General features: G+C 41.2%; 1 protein-coding gene across 3 annotated transcripts in view; it reads right to left on the bottom strand.

Moving 5' to 3' along the window:
* Window positions 1–21,590, bottom strand: part of arhgef12a (Rho guanine nucleotide exchange factor (GEF) 12a) — a 219,257-nt gene that overhangs the window by 197,221 nt on the left and 446 nt on the right. The window lies entirely within an intron of this gene.

The raw sequence follows: 21,590 nt of genomic DNA, 5'->3' as shown, positions 1-21,590 counted from the left end.
CCACTTGCGTTAACCTGCCTCTACTAAAAGACCCTCTGCGTCATCGTGCGTCGACGCAAGATCAGTCTTGCGTCTACCTGCGATTTTGTTATTGCAGGTAGACGCAAGCAGTTGAAAACTAGTTGCAGCCTGCCGTCTGACCTGGGCATTCGCTAAGGGACCAGACATCTCTATGGGAACTTCGGCACTCTGGGTAGCTTCTGGACATGAAAATAATTCTTAGCTATGAAAATATTAATTACGATTTATATGTACAAACCTGCAGAAAAGATAATTTGGCGTAAGAGATTTATATTTACATTAATTTTTATACTAATTTTGTGCAAGAGAATGCACATTCACCTGGTCAGGAACAAACTAACGTTAACGCCGCTAAAATGCCTCGAGAGACGCCCCTAGGATTGTCGGCTTTGCTTATACAGACTTCTCGTGTGGTGGGGAAAAAAAAAAAAACGCACTCTGTGTTCAGGAGACGACGGGGACAACCTCGAACTTCAATCGTCATTTGGCAAGATTCCACCCAGAGAAGGAAGTGACATGCTATTGCGTGTCCATTGCTCTGTTGATAGTGGGCGGGGCTTGCTGAGTGATGAACTAGCTAGTGTTAACCCTCTCTTATGTTATTTGCCCTGTTGATAGTGGGCGGGGCGATGAACCAGCTGTTTATCTGTAGCCTATTAACTAAAATGTGGCAGTCGAGCAGGAACATTAGTCCAACACAGTAGCAGAGACGCTTTCACATAAAGGCAGCAACAGAAATGGTTGGAGTTTTGTTCTCGACTTGGAATTTTCTTGAATGACTCGGACTTGAGACTAGACTTGGACTCGAGGTTTAGTGACTCGACTCCGACACTGATTCACTTATGGTTAAGCCTGAGCTAGTTTCATGACTAACTGTAACAAAACTGAATGATTGCAAATAAATCATGTCACATACCGTGTAACAGACACAACCTCAATTTAGACAATACACTACCGTTCAAAAGTTTGGGGTCACTTTGAAATGTCCTTATTTTTGAAAGGAAAGCACTGTTCTTTTCAATGAAGATCACTTTAAACTAATCAGAAATCCACTCTATACATTGCTAATGTGGTAAATGACTATTCTAGCTGCAAATGTCTGGTTTTTGGTGCAATATCTCCATAGGTGCATAGAGGCCCATTTCCAGCAACTCTCACTCCAGTGTTCTAATGGTACAATGTGTTTGCTCATTGCCTCAGAAGGCTAATGGATGATTAGAAAACCCTTGTACAATCATGTTAGCACAGCTGAAAACAGTTGAGCTCTTTAGAGAAGCTATAAAACTGACCTTCCTTTGAGCAGATTGAGTTTCTGGAGCATCACATTTGTGGGGTCGATTAAATGCTCAAAATGGCCAGAAAAATGTCTTGACTATATTTTCTATTCATTTTACAACTTATGGTGGGAAATAAAAGTGTGACTTTTCACGGAAAACACAAAATTGTCTGGGTGACCCCAAACTTTTGAACGGTAGTGTACATGCCAAAAAAAAAAATTGATTTATCTCATGGTTCGTAAATGTTTCAGGTTTCTCGAAGTAAATAAATAATTCACTGTGTGACTGCTGAATGAATTGCATGCACCTAGTTATTATAAATGTGCCTTTCATCCCACACTGACTAAAAGAAGTCACACATGCAGCTCGTTCCCCAGAGACCCAGCAGAAGCAAATGAAGCTGGTTGAGCTCCTACCCCCTGCTCCGGCAGGCTCGGGCAACACCCAGGTTTACAAAAAGCACATTGACAAAGCTCATGACTCACCTGCTGCCAGGCTTACACACTTCTATTTACAATCACTCAACTTCGGGTTACTAGGCGTGTGGAGAAGCTTTCAGGAGCACTTCTGTCAGCTCGACTACAGGTGCTCATAGGTGCGGTTCTCCTCCAGGCCAAAAACAAGCAGGGGAAAGAACACTACTATTGTAGAGCCCTATGGCTTTCTATAAAGGCTCCGATTTATTTACACAGTTTCTTTCAAGTGAAGAGGAGTTTTTGTTATTATGCTCGTTCTAATTCATGTCTGTCCTATTAGTTTGTATTCACAGTTGCCTGGAGGACAAGTCAGTTTACTTACCAGAGAGAGAAACTACAACCTCGAACCTCTGTCATCTCTTATTGACATTGGGGGGGAGTGTACGTTTTAATCGCCATACATTCAATACAGTGCAAAAGTTTTTGGCACCCTATTTACTTTGGAAACTTTGTCATAGATTTTTTTTTTTTTTCCATTTTGGAAAATGTCTGTATGTCAGTAAAGAAAGCAACATATTGCACATAGACACTTTTCACAGACACTTTTCCCCAAAAAAAACACCAAACAGAATGATGGCTGATATTTTTTTGCTGCAAAATTAAAAAGCGAGTGACAATCAAAGTGTCCCAAAGAACTGTGGCTGGTTCTGCAAGATGCTCCGTAAAACCTACAGCTCATTTCCTTATAAAACTGCTCTTCACAGGCATTAGCATCCAAATCCTACGATCGTTTCACTTCATTGATTGATTACTGCGCACGCGACAGGAATACACAGGTACAGTGTCTTGCAAAAGTATTCATCCCCCTTGGTGTTTGTCCTGTTTTGTCGCATTACAAGCTGGAATTAAAATGGATTTTCGGAGGGTTAGCACCATTTGATTTACACAACATGCCTACCACTTTAAAGGTGACTTTTTTTTTTTTTTTGGTGACACAAACAATTATTAAGATGAAAAAAAACAGAAATCTGGAGTGTGCATAGGTATTCACTCCCGAAGTCAATACTTTGTAGAGCCACCTTTTGCTGCAATTACAGTACAGCTGCAAGTCTCTCGGGGTATGTCTCTATTAGCTTAGCACATCAAGCCACTGGGATTTTTGGCCATTCTTCAAGGCAAAACTGCTCCAACTCCTTCAAGTTAGATGGGTTGCGTTGGTGTACAGCAATCTTCAAGTTATGCCACAGATTCTCAACTGGAATGAGGTCTGGGCTTTGATTAGGCCATTCCAAGACATTTAAATGTTTCCCTTTAAACCACTCCAATGTAGCTTTAGCCGTATGTTTAGGGTCATTGTCCTGCTGGAATGTGAACCTTCGTCCCAGTCTCAAACCTTTGGCCGACTCAAACAGGTTTTCCTCCAGAATTGCCGTGTATTTAGTGTCATCCATCTTTCCTTCAGTCCTGACCAGCTTTCCTGTCCCTGCAGATGAAAAATATCCCCACAGCATGATGCTGCCACCACCATGCTTCACTGTAGGAATGGTGTTCTCAGGGTGATGGGTTTGCACCATACATGGCATTTCCCATGATGGCCAAAAAGATCAATTTTAGTCTCATTTGACCAGAGAATCTCCTTCCATGTGTTTGGGGAGTCTGCTACATGCTGTTGGGCAAACTCCAAATGTCTCTTCTTCAGCAATGGCTTTTTTCTGGCCACTCTTCCATAAAGCCCCGCTCTGTGGAGAGTACAGCTTAAAGTGGTCCTATGGACAGATACTCCCATCTCCGCTGTGGATCTTTGCGGCTCCTTCAGTGTTATCTTTTGCGTCTTTGTTGCATCTCTGATTAATGCCCTCCTTGCCCGGTCTGTGAGTTTTGGTGGACGGCCTTCTCTTGTCAGGTTTGTAGTGGTGCCGTATTCTTTCCATTTTGCTATAATGGATTTAATGGTGCTCTGTGGGATATTCAAAGTTTGGGATATTTTGTATAACCCGACCCTGATCTATATTTCTCCACAACTTTGTCTCTGACCTGTTTGGAGGCTCCTTGGTTTTCATGTTGCTTGCTGAGTAGTGTTGCAGTGATGTCTGTTTTTTCATCTTAATTACTGTTTGTGTCACAGTAAAACAACAATTTGCAGCTTTAAAGTGGTGCATTTTAATTCCATCTTGTAATACGACAAAACAGGACAAACACCAAGGGGGATGAATAGTTTTGCAAGAAACTGTATGTTGAAACCAAGCAAAATAAAGTCATCATATAACTCTCCTGTTTAATACGTGCACACACCTTGTCGTGAAATATACATTATATTGAACAAAAATAAAGAAATCGTCCAGATCTCACAGCGTCTGAAATGTTGACCAGACTCTTACTGACTTTGTGAAACCACAGTTTGCTACTTTGTTAGAAGAGGATAATTATCATAAACTTGGCTCCTTCCCTAAGAAGAAGCTTTTATTATGTCACATATAGAGCACAGCGAAATTCCTCCTCTGCATTTAACCCATCTGAAGCACACACAAGTGAACAATGAGCGTGCACACACATACCAGAGCTATGGGCAGCTATGCTACAGAGCACTTCATGGAGTGGCTTCACTCCCTTCACATTTTTCCTGCCAGTCCAGGGAATTGAACCAGCGACCCTTTGGACCCAAGGCTGCTTCGCTCACCTTTAGGCCATGGCTGCCCCCAAAACAACTTCTGGAAGCCATGGCCTAATGGTTAGAGATGCAGCTTTGGAACCAAAAGGTTGCTGGTTCAATTCCCTGGACCAGCAGGAATAGCTGAAGTGCCCTTGAGCAACGCACCTGCTCCCCAGGCTGCTCTGGGTGTGTTGTACATCGCTCTGGATAAGAGTGTCTGCTCAATGCCTGTAATGGATGTACAAGCTTATAAGTGCTTTACTTTGTTTGCAATTTGTTTTTTTTCAATCATGTTGATTTTTTTAAAGACTATTTTTACAAGTTACCAAACAGAGCAACCAAACTAATTTCCCTACTGAATAAAGCAAATAAAGCTCTACAAAGGAACAGAATAACAGACAACTTTGGCCAAAGTACCATGTCAAAGAAATAAAATTATTTCAAAAACGAAAACCATCAAGCATAGATACTGTACTTAATGTTAGGTACATAACGATATATTGTGCAATGATAAAATCACGATACAAACCTTTGACAGTTTGAATCGAAATAAATTAATCACGATTATTATCAGGCTGTGTCATCTCTAGCTGTAATTCCAGTAACATACAATAGTAGGAATATGCATGACTTCACCGTAGGCAGAAGTAACACAGCTCAAATGCAACGAAAACTCACAAAAATAAAAAAAACCCAGATCTAAAAGGGGAAAGAGCTGTTGTGTCATTCACTCTACAAACAGATTTAACAAGAAGTCAGAGCTCTGTTTTTTACAGACTGCAGAAAGCTAAAGAAAAGAGAAGTAAATGAAGGTAAGACAGATGTTCGGAAATGGTTCTAAAGAAAAGGTCTATTTATTATCAACTTGCATTTTTGAATAAAAGAAACCTTTTCCTTAATAGACTATTATATTTTACTCCAACCTTTACACAAGTGGGTAAATATTTATTGTTGGTTATTAAGAAAGTGAAATAAAAGTTGTTTAATTTTTTGTTGTTTAACAAAAGTAATATTTAAAGTTGATAAAAAAAAAAGGGAAAATAAATGTTGCATTTTTGGGAATAATTTTCTTCATTTCATTTTTTTACAAAAATATCATTTGAAAATCAATTCGTGAACCCAGTACCATGAATCGAATTAAATTGTGAACCAGGTGAATCTTTACATGCCGACCAAATGTTAAATAAAATGTAATTACGTCTTCTAATGTCTTTGGGAATCAAAAGTGCAAGAAATGGAAAGGTGATGAGCCAGCAAGTGAGTATTTAAATGTGTTTTAAAAACTGAACGAGCCGAGTGAGTGTTATATTTTTATATTGGCTGGCGAGTGGTATATCAGATATATTCCATTCAGCTTGCATGATATTGAACGAGTCAGAGACAAGTAGCTGAATGGAATTTATCTGATATACCATGAAAAAAAGCCAGCCAATATTATTATTATTATCATTATTATACATACACGTTCCTTTCGGGCGTTCAATGCGTCTTTCTCTTTCAAAATTCTCTCAAAATCTTGCGCATTTAACAAAGCAAACCTGGCGGCCATGTTTGTTTGCAAATTATCACAGTCGCTCACTAGCGTGGATGTTTTACGTCTCTGATGTATGAAGTCATGTTGTCTTGACAACCATGCAATATCGTAAACCATATTCAACGCTCATTCTCCATTGGGTCGAGTGACGTAATACACGTAGGATAAACGATATGCTAACAATATTGCATGCTATCGAACCAACTGAATGAAACCCACTTTTATTCCATCGGAAAAGTGTCCTGTATGTAGAATAATTTAAAATTGGTTATTTATGTTTCACTGTGTTGGTTTGTATTGCACTTCTCTCTGTCAAACTAAAGAAGCCAGAAGGACGATCAGCTATTTTTATTTTCTTAAAACCCTCATTTTTGACCATTTTTATCATCAGGAGTGCATTTTTGAACATTTTGTTTATTGTTTCCAGCCGTGGTGCCATTGTGCGCTCCCCGTGTTATCTGGAGTTCGACACACTCTTTGGACAGGTTTCTTGGTGGATAAATGAATTCGTCATGGTTCCCTAATCTGCCAATCTTGCCTTCACATATTTCATAAACAACCATTATATGCCGTGTCTGGTGTGTAAAACCCAACAATTCTGTGTAAACGATGTTGGATTTTTCGTCCCCAGCTCCTCTGTATTGTTAGCCATGTGACTGTACCATGCTACTCGGCAGTAAAGTAAGAAACTCTGACTGTTTTTTTGTTTGTTTGTTTTTTTGTGTGTGTGGACCAGTGCACAGATTAAAGTCTCATCTCATCTCATCATCTGTAGCTGCTTTATCCTGTTCTACAGGGTCGCAGGCAAGCTGGAGCCTATCCCAGCTGACTACGGGCGAAAGGTGGGGTACACCCTGGACAAGTCGCCAGGTCATCACAGGGCCGACACATAGACACAGACAACCATTCACACTCACACTCACCCCTACGGTCAATTTAGAGTCACCAGTTAACCTAACCTGCATGTCTTTGGACTGTGGGGGAAACCGGAGCACCCGGAGGAAACCCACGCGGACACAGATTAAAGTATGGGTCATAAAACAACTTGGAATGCCATGTCTGAATGTGTTGAGTGCAACTGAAAAAAATGGGTTTTGCATCACAATATAGGCAATCTCCCTGCAAAATCAGACCATGGAGATATTTTTATCACTTCACTGAATAACCTGATATTAACTGCTTCCACTTCTTCGATTCCTCATCCTGGGCATCTAAAACACAGGACCAGGCGGCGTACTGGAGCTCCTTCCTTACAAAAATAATCTCACTTATTTACATTAAGGCATGTCATACGGTACGATTCCTTTTTTTTTTAAAGGGGACATGCCGTGCAAAACTGCTTTTTTTTGGTGTTTTGGAAATAAGAGAGATCGCATTATCACAATATCACACTGACTGTGACCTCTGCAGTCTGTAATGGCCAGAGAGAGACAATAAGTGGAGAGAACAGGTTTTACAGAAGGGTACAGAAGGTTTTTTTTTTTAAATCATATTTCCTCTTATTAATATATGACCACCCATACACACACAGATAGATAGATAGATAGATAGATAGATAGATAGATAGATAGATAGATAGATAGATAGATAGAATACAAAAAGTCTACACACCCCGTTAAAATGATCGGTTTTTCTGATGTAAAAAAAAATGAGTCCATGATAAATAATTTCAAAACTTTTCCCACCTTTTATGTGACCTATAACCTGTACAATTCAAATGAAAAATAAATCTGTTCAAGGAAAAACATAGAAAAACAAAAAACGTACAATAAACTGGTTGCGCACACCCTTAAACTAATACTTTGTTGAAGCACCTTTTGATTGAATTACAGCATTCAGTCTTTTTGGGTCGGAGTCTGTCAGCCTGCCACATCTAGACTTGGCAATATTTGCCCACTCTTCCTTGCAAAAGCGCTCCAAATCTGTCAGATTGCGAGGGCGTCTCTTGTGCACAGCCCTCTTCAGGTCACCCCACAGATTTTCAATTGGATTTAGGTCTGGGCTCTGGCTGGGCCGTTCCAAAACTTTTTTGGGCTCATTGCCATGCTGAAAGATGAAATTCCTCTTCATCTTCAGCTTTCTAGCAGACACCTGAAGGTTTTGGGCCAAAATTGACTGGTATTTAGAACTGCTCGTAATTCCCTCCACCTTGACTAAAGCCCCTGTTCCAGCTGAAGAAAAACAAACCCAGAACATGATGCTGCCACCACCATGCTTCACCGTGGGTATGGGGTTCTTTTGGTGATGTGCAGTGGTGTTTTTGCACCAAACATACCTTTTGGAATTGTGGCCAAAAAGTTCAACCTTGGTTTCATCAGGCCAGAAAACATTTTCCCACATGCTTTTGGGAGAGCTGATGGTTTTTTTTTTTTGCTAAATTTAGCCGGCCTGGATGTTTTTCTTTGACCCTACCTCATAGTCCAGACATATGGAGAATACGCAAGATTGTCGTCACATGTAGTACACAACCAGTACTTGCTAGAAATCCCTGCAGCTCCTTCAGTGTTGCTGTCGGCCTCTCGGCAGCCTCCCTGACCAGTTTTCGTCTTGTCTTTTCATCAATTTTGGAGGGACGTCCAGTTCTCGGTAATGTCACTGTTGTCCCATATTTTCTCCACTTCTTGATGACGGTCTTCACTGTGCTCCATGGTATATCTAATGCCGTGGAAATGTTTTCGTCCCCTTCTCCTGACTGATACCTTTCAACAATGAGATCCCTGTGATGCTTTGTAAGCTCTCTGTGAACCCTGGCTTTTGCTGGAGGAGGCAACTGAGTAAATGTCTGAACTTTATTTGGGTTAATCAGAGTCATTTTAATTGACGGCAGGTGTGAACCCAAAAAGACTGAATGCTGGAATTAAATCAAAAGGTGCTTCAACAAAGTATTACTTTAAGGGTGTGCACACTTATGCAACCAGCTTATTGTACTTTTTTTTTTTTGTCATTTTTTTCCCCCCTCACAGATTTGTTTGTTTTTCAATTGAATTGTACAGGTTATAGGTCACATTAAAGGTGGGAAAAGTTTTGAAATTATTTATTGTGGTCTCATATTTTTTTTATATCAGAAAAACCGATGATTTTAACGGGGTGTGTCTTCTTCTTCTTTTGGCTGCTCCCGATTAGGGGTTGCCACAGCGGATCTTTCGTCTCCATTGCTCCCTGTCTTCCGCATCCTTCTCTACCACACCTGCCACTTTCATGTCCTCTCTCACCACATCCATGTATCTCCTCGTTTTCGTGTGCCTGGCAGCTCCATCCTCAACATTCTCCTTCCAACATGCTCTGCATCTCTTCTCAGGATGTGCCCGTACCATCTCAGTCTCATCTCTCTTAGCTTAATTCCCAAGCTCTCCACATGTGCTGTCCCTCTGATGTGCTCGTTCCTTATCCCGTCCAACCTTGTCACTCCATCGCAAACCTTAACATCCTCAACTCCGCCACCTCCAACTTTGCCTCCTGTCTCTTCATTAAGGGTACGGTCTCCAATCCATACATCACAGCTGGTCTCACTACTGTCTTATACATCTTACCTTTCACTTTTGCTGGGACTTTCCTATCACAAATGACTCCCGAAATCCTTCTCCAACTGCTCCACCCTGCCTGCACTCTCTTTCTCACCTCACTATCGCAGCCCCCATTTTCCTGCACAGTCGACCCCAGGTACTTGAATTCACCAACTTTCTTTACGTCTACTCCTTGCATCTTCACTACACTCTCATCCCCATTCTCACTGATGCACATGTATTCTGTCTTGCTCCTGCTCACCTTCATTCCTCTTCATTCCAATGCATACCTCCATCTCTCCAAACCCAACTCAACCTCCTTTCTACTTTCACCACATATCACAATATCTAATTAGTTAATAGAGTCCTACTGTGTGTAATTTACTCTCAGCATAAATACACTTGTTCTGTGAAGGTCTCAGTGGTTTGTTACACTATGTTCAGACTGCAACCTGAAACGACCCATATCCGATTTGTTGTGAAATCCGATTTTTTTGTTAGGCCGTTCACATTACCAATTATATGAGACTTGTATGCGATCTCCAATATGAACGGAAAACGACCCAAAAGTGTCCTGCATGCGCAAATTGACACGTAATAAGCACATCTACGTAATACGTAAACAAAAAAAAAGCGCACTCTTCAAGTTTACAAGTAAAGCATGGAGATGAGGCGAGACCTGGCGATGTGGTTTTTGTGGCGGCGGCGGAACTCGCACAATAATCTGATTAATGTGGGCAGCAGACTAATGAGACCGAAGGTGTCAAATTACTGGAAATTTCCAGAACAATCTTATAATCTTGTAATACAGGATGATTTAACATTCAGGTCCCTACCAAATCCACCATTAGCTTGATCAATTCTATAAAAGTCTATTTAAATTCTGAAAACTGTACAAATGTTGTTGTTTTCCACCAAAGAGGCGGGATTAGCTAACGCAGAATAGTGACGTTTGTCTCTTGTTGATGACGTGTAGGTCGCATGAATGCGACCTGTCTGGTCAGACTGCAGTCGCATGTGAAAATAACGGATATGCATCGGAATTAGGACCACATATCCAAGCGGCCTGGGTCGCATGTGAAAAAAATCGGATCTGTGTTGTTCAGATTGTCAATAACAAATCGGATACAGGTCGCATATGGGCAAAAAAATTGGATATGGGTCGTTTCAGGGTGCAGTCTGAACGTAGTCCTAGAGAACACTGAAGAACAAACAGCATCATGAAGACCAAAGAACTCACCAGACAGGTCAGGGATAAAGTTCTGGAGAAGTTTAAAGCAGGGTTAGTTTATAAAAAAATATCCCAAGCGCTGAACATCTCAAGAAGCACTGTTCAATCCATCATTCAAAAATGGAAAAAGTATGGCACAACTGCAAACCTACCAAGACATGGCCGTCCACCAAAACTGACAGAGCGAGCAAGGAGAGCACTGGTCAGAGAAGCAGCCAAGAGGCCCATGATCACTCTGGAGGAGCTGCAGAAATCCACAGCTCAGGTGGGAGAATCTGTGCACAGGACAACTATAAGTCGTACACTGCACAAATCAAACAACAAGTTCCTATTAAAGTGGCCGGCAAGTGTATGTACCACAGGTTTGGATGCAACTTCCTTTACGGCACTTTTTATTTATTTTTTTTTTTTCAACAAAACGGCTGATAAACCTAATGAATTGTGCCAGCTTTGTTTTGACACAGTACTGTTTGATGTGAACGCGCAAAAACATGCACACGAGAGGTGAAAACGCACATATACACAATTAAACATCTTAAATAAATATAACGCTATTTAAAAATGGAGGATTTGGAGGGCAGTCCAAAGTGTTTTCACGTCACCTTTTTTTTTTTTTTTTTTAGCTCGCATGGAACCGTAATGGAGGTGATACCAAATAAAAATACCAGGTATCAGGTACTATCCAGGAGTTTGGCCGGATGGAAAACCAAAAAAGGGAGTCGAGTCGAGTCAGTACCATGCAGTGGAAAAAGGGCCAACAAATCTGTAAACCTGGCTGGGTGTGTGAGCCAACACTGTGATGTACATCATACACTAACAATAAACAAAATCATAAATAAAATAAACTGAATAAAATTAAATTTAAAGTCAGTGTTCAAAAAACTCAGTTAAAATATATTTTCGGCTTACACACTACACTATCTTTCACCTGGAGAGATCCCCACCGAAGCATCCCAAATCCAGCTGCTTTTTCACAAAAACGAACACAAGAGCTATTTATTATCAAGGGCGGCACGGTGGTGTAGTGGTTAGCGCTGTCGCCTCACAGCAAGAAGGTCCGGGTTCGAGCCCCGTGGCCGGCGAGGGCCTTTCTGTGCGGAGTTTGCATGTTCTCCCCGTGTCCGCGTGGGTTTCCTCCGGGTGCTCCGGTTTCCCCCACAGTCCAAAGACATGCAGGTTAGGTTAACTGGTGGCTCTAAATTGCCCGTAGGTGTGAATGGTTGTTTCCCAAGCCCAGAAATGGGAGGGTTGTGACAGGAAGGGCATCCGGCATAAAACTATGCTTCAATTAATATGACGTGGATCAGTCGGGTCGACATGGAATAAAGAAAAAAATCCAGCAGCAGTGCTGGACAGGGAAGGAAGGAAGGAAGGAAGGAAGGAAGGAAAAAGCTATTTATCATCAAGTGACTCTCTGAGTTTAGCTCTGGTGGTTGTTTCTACATGATTTTGTTTGGAAACGAGAAATTAAGAGAAAAACTTGGGGAAGGATTGTTTGGGGAGATATGGACAGTAAGAACTGTTTGTTCTGCAAAGACAACTGGATGTTGCTATTTTTATCCCGTGCGCCATCAGAAATCATGTCATGTTTGTTTTTTCAGTTTTGTTCCGAACTACCAGTGAGGAATGGCATGCCAAATAATTTCAATATTATTGTGTTTACGTTTTCCCTTTACACTTTGACACAAATAAATGGATGATAGAACTGGATTCAGGGATCTGCTGCGCGTGACAGCAGATGAATTAGATTTTCACTCTGACTCCGGCTGGCTGTGTCTCGGGCAGTAATTTTTTATTTAAACACAGTTTACAGGCCTGTAGGTCTGAGGTTCTCAACAGAGCCAGACCTATAAATTGGCATCAGTAATTGGAGATAAATCGGTCTTGACGTTTTATAAAGGAAGAGACATGACAATTACAAAAGAAATGGCGAGACGGAAAACAGATCCTTCAACCATGTTATGAGTGTTGTCGTTGCATAGTTTGTCCACCAGAGTGCACACTGCAATGCTACTGTTAGCAACACGTGTTTGGAATGCTTTCAAGTCAAAGTCCCTCTCACGCTAGAATCTGGTCTTCCCAGGCAGTCTCCTGTCCCAGTACTAACCAGCTCTTTAAGGCATATGGCCCTCAACTTCTCGCCTGTACAGCTAGGGTTACAGTAGGGGGCGTGTCCTCTGGTAACCACAAGAGTTTGACTTCCTCACTTGCATCTGTATTGCAGCGTGCCTTGCCAGACAGTAGTAAGTACCATTTTTATGATGGTCTTTAGTATGACCCGACCGTGAGTCGAACTTGCAAGCTCCCGATCGAGAAGTGGATACGCTAACCACTAGGCCGACTTGCAGTCTTGGAATGCCATAAATCACAACAATCAGCTGACCCAAGCAGAGTTGCCCATTTCATAGATGGCATGTTATGTCCATTTCACCCATATTTTTCTTAAAGATAATACATTTAAGCTTAATTTTGTATTTATTTATAGTTTCTCTTTGATGTCCATACGGCAAACCAACACAACGTACACACACACTATTTGTTCATCAGTAGTAGTAGTCTATCATTTAATAATGAATCTGATATTGTTTTTACTGATTTATCTAAACTTTAATATATCTTGTTGTACCTTTGTTCGAAATACTATTTATGATAGTAAAACAAGTTTCCTTTTAAACTGCATTGTCATGGTATCTTGGGGAGGACTCTTCAACCAGAACGTCAAGCACGTAGTAGCTCATCTGGCCTGCTATCAAAACAACCTACCATTCTAGTCAGAAAAAACAGGGCTCGACATTAGCACTTGCCCGATGGCCCGACGGTGTTTTTTAAGCCTTTCGGGCCAGTTCAGGCCATTAAATTTGGCCAAACAGTGGCCCGGGCGGGCCAGTATGTTTCCAATACAAATTAACAAATTTTATTACTCATATTTTACCCAGAATTGTGAAGAAATTGTTCGCAAAATGCACCTTTTCGATACGAGGTCCGCCATCTTTGTTTTCGTCACGCTCCGCTCCGCGGCAAGAGTGTGCCCTCTTCGTGCATCTTTGGAGATGTTCGGCGCTGTTCAGAAGTGTCATTTTGGCGGGAAAATCGTATCTTGTAGACGAAGACGGTTGTGGCAAGGAGACCATCAGAACGGTGAAATTCAAATAGAAATATGTTCAAACTCCACGCTCCCCAACCTGGCCAAAGGCCAGGTAAACAGTTTAAATACGATCGTGCAGAAATTACCTATTGGGTGTTAACGAACGGCTTCATTTTGAACTCGGCAGCCAATCAGAGCGTGTGACGTCACGCTCGGTTTACAACTCGCCAAATCGTAAAACAGCATTTCACCACACGCGCTTTAGCTTCAGATGGTGTAAAATCGTTCAGACTTTGTATATATATCAAAATTTCAGGATACACTGCCAAGAAATATGGCTACACGTGTATCAACTTTTAGTGATTAAAGAATGAAGTATAAATGGTTGCTATGACTGAAATAGAAGAACAGATAAAATAACGTGGTAAATTAGATCTGATCCCATATATTATATTATTCAAATATCCAAAAATGATGAAATCTATCAAAATAGCCAAACTAGGTCTACATTAGTTCATTACAACAAAAATAACTATTCTGACCCTCTCTGGTACAACCAGACCATGCTAAACCCAGTATACCCCCAGTTGCTAGGCTATCTGCTGTTCCCATGGCACCAGTTTATGCAAATGAGCTGAATTTGCAAAAATTTACTACTAGTTCCCCCAAGGACATATCCTGAAAATTTGGTGTTTATATCTTATCTTATTAAAAAAATACAACATTTCACCCCTTTTTGGCTCACCTGAGCATACCTGTTAATTAGCTAATTAACAGGTAATTAGGGTTATACCGTAAATCACCCCCAACCAGGTAAGACTTGGCAAAAATCTCACTAGATTATTCCCCAAAGTCCACCCTTTCAGGAAATGTATGGTTTGTCAATGATTCTCATGATATTTTATTAATTAAGAAATAAAACTTCTTCGTGGGCAATAAAAATGCCCATTTAAATCCAGCATGATAAGGGTTAGTATGCCACCCTCACCTTTCATCCACACTCAGGACTGGCCTGTGTGTGTCTTGTGGCTATTATATAAAAGGTGTATTTAAAAAGTTCATTGTACCTCTATTTCTATAAGAATATCTACAGTGGTGAGAATTCAATATCTACAATGTTGAGAATATATGAGCCGAAGTTGAAACCATGACAAAAAAGGAAAACATGTCTACATCACACAGGGTGGGTTACAGGCAAAGCTTATTCTATAAACAAGTTAGTTGCATGGTGAGGCAAAACTTAGCTTATTCTAAAACTTATACAAACAATTGTTAATGTACAACAGTAATCAACAGCATGTGTTAAATGAACAGAGAACAAGAACAAAGGAAATTTTTAAATGTAACTAAGAAATTGATAGAACAAGAAATGAAAACAATAAAATATCAATGTGAAGAAACAAAGATATAATAATGTTAGCAAAATATGAATAATCTTATTTTCATTAATTTCACTTTAAAATGCACCAGAATGCATGAATATGAATTGAAAAATCAAAATTTTCTGGGGGAGGGCCCCCGGAGCCCCCTCTTTGTACAAGCACCTGCGGTGCTTGCAGCGGCTGCCTGTGGCAGCCGTGGTTCGGGTACCACGCGCATTCAGGCCACCACATTTTCCATTTGGGCCAGTAACTTTTCAATTCCACTGGCCCAATGGGCCACCAGTGGTAAATGCTTAATGTCTAGGCCTGGAAAATGTGTTAAATTTGACCTAATTACTAATTTGTTAGTGAAAAACAGACAATACAATGACCACATGTTGTACAGAAGGTCTAGTTCTTTCAAATAAAACTGAGGGAGGTGATACAATTCAACTGAAAATAAACAACAAGAAAATCAACAAATGACTGACCAAGTTTTGTTCCCCGAGAGAAGATCTACCCAAAACATCAAGCAGAATTGAAATCGGGTGAGAACTGCGAGAGTAGATACAATTCTAATGAGAAGTCCCAAAATTTGTCAAGTCGGCCCAATTAGCAGTTCGTTAGCAAAAATTTGACAATACAATGACCAAGTGGTGTTCAGAAGGATGAGTTCTTTTAAACGAAACAATCAGAACTGAAATCCATTGAGAACTGAGGGAGGAGATACAATTAAACTGAAAATTGTTTACAACAGGAAAATCAACAAACAAAATGACCAAGTTGTGTTCCTCAAGGGAAGATCGACCCAAAACATCGATCAGAACTGGAATCGGATGAGAAATCAGAGAGGAGATATGACTCTAGTGAGAAGCCTGGAAAATTTGCTAATTTGGCCTAATTACTAACTCATTAGCAAAAAAAAAAAAATGGCAAAACAATGACCAAGTTTTGTGCGGAGTGATGAGTTCTTTCAAACAAAACAATTGGAACAGAAATCTGTAGAGAACTGATGGAGGAGATACGATTTAACTGAATTGTGGACGACGGACAGACGATGGATGGATGGATGGATGGATGGATGGATGGATGGATGGATACCACACCATGGCTAATAACTACACAAAAAAAGTGAGGGAAGATCGTTGCTTATGTTGTGCGTTTCTGAGAAGAAGAAAAAAAGAACACTGGCTGATGTATCATTATCAGATTTTTCAATCTCAAATATCAAAATCCCTCCCGTTCCAAAACCTAGTCTTCCCTGGCAGCCTCCCATCCCAGTACTATCCAGGCCCTTAAGGTGCATTGGGTGGTGCCAATCTCCATTTCTATAGCCCTCAGCCTCTCGTCGATTACCTAGCTGGGGTTACAGTGGGGGGTTAGTACTCTGATAACTGCGAGATAGTTTGACTCCCTACTTGCATCTGTATTGCGGCGCCTCACCAGACGGTAGTAGGTACCATTCTTATGATAGTCTTTGGTATGACCCAACTGTGAGTAGAACTCATGATCTCCCACTCAAGAGGCAGACACGCTAACCACTAGGCCAACTCGCGGTATTGAAATCAGTATCGGTCTTAAAAATACTACATCAGTCAAGATCTAGTTCTCAAATCATCACTGTGGAGTTCACAAAGGAAATCAAAAAGTCCAAAGTCCCTCTCACACCAGGATCTGGTCTTCCCAGGCAGTCTCCTGTCCCAGTACTAGCCAATTCTTTAAGGTGTATGGGTGTGGTGCCGATCTCCGTTTCCATAGCCCTTGGCTTCTTGCCAATACAGCTAGGGGGGTTACAGTGGGGAGCTAGTCCTTTAGTACCCTTAACTTCCCGATTAGCAGCGTGCCTTGCCTGATGGTAGTAGGTACCAATTTTATGATGGTCTTTGGTATGACCCAACTGTGAGTAGAACTCGTGATCGCCTGGCTGAAAAGCGGACATGCTAACCACTAGGCCAACTCGCAGGCCACAAAGGAAATAGTATTCATTTATTCATCTTCAGTAACCATTTTTTTCCCCTGGTCAGGGTAACATTAGATCCAGAGCCTATCCTTGGAACAACAGCCATGAGGAGGGAACACACCTCGAATGGGACACCAACCCACTGCCATTCTTTACAACCATGTTTTTGGGAGGTGGGAAAAAACTGTACAACCCAGAGAAAACCCATGTAGACATGGGGAGAACATATGAAACTCAACACAGACTGCAACCTGACCTCAGAACCAAACTGGGGATGCTTAAAGCAAATACGCAGAACCTTTATTTTTAAATAAATTTCTGAGTGGATAGTATCTACATCCTTGACTCTTGTATTCTGCATAAACAGGAAAAAATATATATATTTTTGAGAGTTAAAATCGACCGCAAAATTGGCATTGGAGCTGCCCCGCTGAGCCAGCCAGCCCTGAGTGCCTGACGTCACAGCAGTAACCGGTTTTAAGGCCAAGGCCTTTGACAGCTATAGACCAAAGTCATATAAATAAAAATGTATGGTGAAAGTAAGAAATACCGTCACCGACTTGCTCAACTAAGACTGATTTGACTTCATTGATTGTGGGTTGACTCTCATTAAAACAGGATAAGTGTTATAACTTGTGCAACATACATGTACATGCATGCATTTTCACTGATAAAACGTAAAAGGCTAATTAAATAATCAGATGAACTGAGACAATCACATTCTGAAGCAAATTAAATAATCTTATACCGGTAACTTAAACACACAATACAAGTTACATGTATTAATCTAAATGCAGGTAAACAACATGTTGTTTTGTATTCAAATGAGAGCCGGAGTTTACCCGTCTGTGTTCTCGCTTCTTGAAGGCCAATCTTGTGGCTGATTGTTTTGAAACAATCTGACTTTCAGTTGTTCGTTCAGTTCTCCGTTCATTCACTTCTTCCACGTAAGGGTGAGATGGCAGCAATATCTAGTTTAGAAATAAGATGGCTGGTTCACTTATTCTCTTCATACTGTGTACTCCGCCATTACTGCTCAGCTCAGGCAATTACTAAAACCCAGGACGGAACAGGACATCACCAGTTTTAGCAACAACCGCGAGGAGGTCACTGCCCGAGCGATATGTCCCGTCCCGTTCCATCCCGGGTATTAGCAACAACCCTCGGCTCACGCTCCAGGAGGACTGGTGCAACTGAACTCACTTTAAAAAATAAAATAAAATGAATACTTTCCTTTTCTTGTTTTATTTTTCTTTAATTATTGGTACTGCACCCTCTTTCAATGCGGGCTTATAGCCAACGCTCCTCAACAGATCAGAGGCAACACATCTACGTGGCATGGCGATAAATTAGCTCAAAATGGAGGATCGGAGTTGCAGTCAGCTCTGTGTTTTAGTATAGCGGAAATGGCGATGAGACCGATAGCCTTCCTGCTGTGACATTACGGACGTCAAGGTCGTTCACTCAGACCGCTACCTATATGAATCACTTTAATCGTAAAATTTACTATACTAGATTTATTGTTCACGCTTAAAACTATTCCTATGCCATTCTTGAGGTCTCAAGGCGTTTATAAACGAAAGTGAGGCCGTGGTTCTGCGTATCTGCTTTAAGCTGTGTGATGGCAATGCCAATCAGTGACAAGAACAGTAATGCAATGTTAACCATAATACCTGAATCATGATGTTTAGGGGATGAGAAACAGAAAGCTAAACCAGATGATGATGATTAGCTATTTTCAATAACCCTCAACAAACCCTCCATTTTTTTAAATGCCACCGATTCATAGCTAAGCAAGACAAGATGAGCTGATCTCTGTACATTTGGAAGAGTTCATCATATCTGGAGTGGGTGAGATGATTTCAGGAGCTCTGAAATCAACTGGAGCTATGAAGCTGAAAAAGCAAACCTGTAATTCACAATACAGAGCAAAGTGCCACTCTTCAGACTTTTCACTCCAAGGAGAAGCACAGTCTCCTGTGTTTATACTGTAAATGAAGGAGTGTAAAGACAGACTCAAGTGAGCCTGCTGGACGGTCGGACACTCGTTGTTATTGTTTTTTTAAACTCATGCCGGGCGGCACGGTGGTGTAGTGGTTAGCGCTGTCGCCTCACAGCAAGAAGGTCCTGGGTTCGAGCCCCGAGGCCGGGGAGGGCCTTTCTGTGCGGAGTTTGCATGTTCTCCCCGTGTCCGCGTGGGTTTCCTCTGGGTGCTCTGGTTTCCCCCACAGTCCAAAGACATGCAGGTTAGGTTAACTGGTGACTCTAAATTGAGCGTAGGTGTGAATGTGAGTGTGAATGGTTGTCTGTGTCTATGTGTCAGCCCTGTGATGTCCTGGCGACTTGTCCAGGGTGTACCCCGCCTTTCGCCCGTAGTCAGCTGGGATAGCCTCCAGCTTGCCTGCGACCCTGTAGAACAGGATAAAGTGGCTAGAGATAATGAGATGAGATGAGAAAACTCATGCCATGAAAAGGAAAAAAAATGGTAGAGTTCTGAAAGAGAGTCTATTGTGAAGAACAACACGAACTACGTTCTGGGGTCTTTTCTCACCACACCCAGGCACACAGTGCAGACCTGTCAGTTAGGATTAAAAAATACATAAATACATTAAAAAACAAACCAACAAACAAAAAAAACTGGCAACACGGACATTATTCACATATTTTCCACAAGAGGAAACTTAAAAAAAAAACTACATCTAACAAAACTTATACAAAACTGCATGTGCAAATAAATAAATAAATTTAAAACATGTGACTCCGACTCCAAGGAAATCTTGAGTGTGCAATTCAGAAAGCAAAAATTATAGTTTAGGCAGTTTTCTCTCTCTCTCTCTCTCTCTCTCTCTTCCCCCATTGGCAGTTAACTATTACGGTATATAATTCATGGTTGCGATGTTTCTGGTTTACTGAAAATTGGTCAATTATTATTATTATTATTATTATACAGTTAGATTCAGTACAAGGTATAATGTTCATGTTATTGTTTGAGCATTTATTTTTATTATTTCCAAGACCATCACAATTTGGATGAAGACCTGAAGACCTGGCTGATGCCCCGTGTTCTCGAGATAAGCTCCGGATCCATCATGACACTGAACAGGATAAATCAGTTACTGAAGATGAATGAATGAACGAACGAATTTCCAAGGCCTCTTCTTCACTCATATATTTAACAGTTATTCCAAGAAATCAAGTCATACATGAGCTGATAACCCATTTGAGTTTGAGATTGAGTGGAATAACTGTTTTATTCGATCCACGTTCACTGGATTTTGAGAAACGGAGCATCTCATGTCATCATCTCTAGCCGCTTTATCCTGTTCTACAGGGTCGCAGGCGAGCTGGAGCCTATCCCAGCTGACTACGGGCGAAAGGCGGGGTGCACCCTGGACAAGTCGCCAGGTCATCACAGGGCTGACACATAGACACAGACAACCATTCACACTCACATTCACACCTACGGTCAATTTAGAGTCACCAGTTAACCTAACCTGCATGTCTTTGGACTGTGGGGGAAACCGGAGCACCCGGAGGAAACCCACGCGGACACGGGGAGAACATGCAAACGCCGCACAGAAAGGCCCTCGCCGGCCACGGGGCTCGAACCCGGACCTTCCTGCTGTGAGGCGACAGCGCTAACCACTACACCACCATGCCGCCCAGAAACGGAGCATTTTTATTTTTAGCAAATTCAATAAATAAAATCTTTATACAAAACGTCTGACAAAATCATTTCCACTTAGGATGTAAACAAACCGGCGAAATGACAGGAGTGATTTGTGAAAAATGCGAGAATAATAACAATAATTCTTGAAAAATAAAAAAAAGATATGTTCTTACGATGAAATACTTTCCATATTTTGTTGGGTTTTTTGGGGTTTTGTTTTCGAGTAGTTTTTATTTCATCCTCGGTTGGTTCAGTAACACGCTCTGCCATTTTTTTTCTCTCCTCACGGTATATGAGCTGATATCCCAGTAGAAGAATCAGAGCACACGATTCCTCATATCCAGTGAATGTGGATCGAATAAACAGTATTACTCATCCCTTATCGCTTTTATCGGTTCAACCCACATCACTTCATCTGTTCAGTCAGCAAACTGAGTCAATATTTATTTCCTGGTGTTAACTGACTGAACAATCCTCATCAATAGTCATACTGGGATCAGACTACATGATATATTTCTGTCTTTCATGCTGGTCACCATGTCAGATTAGACAATCATAATGCCATCAGTGTTTGCCGTGTGGTGGTCAGGAGGACACTGGGAACACTACAAGCTTGACCCTGACCAATTATCCTTCACATCCTTCCTTGCGTGTCATCAGGGTGGAGGGTCAAGAAAATAAAAAGACTAATGTTTAGTTCAGACTTTTCATCAGGGTGTCACAGGGCGTCCCAACCGCCAGATTGCTGTTCTCTGATTATGTCACACGATGTGAAAAGTGTGTGAGATGAAGTGCCTGAATGTGTAGATCCATGAATAGAAAATAAGCCTCAAAGTCAACACACAGAACTGCATTGATCAACACCCTGAACATGCAGCGAGC

Source organism: Neoarius graeffei, chromosome 17 (assembly GCF_027579695.1).
Source record: "Neoarius graeffei isolate fNeoGra1 chromosome 17, fNeoGra1.pri, whole genome shotgun sequence".
Classification (NCBI taxonomy): Eukaryota; Metazoa; Chordata; class Actinopteri; order Siluriformes; family Ariidae; genus Neoarius; species Neoarius graeffei.
The sequence above is the reverse complement of the archived record's forward strand: the minus strand, read 5'-3'. Positions and strand labels throughout refer to the sequence as shown.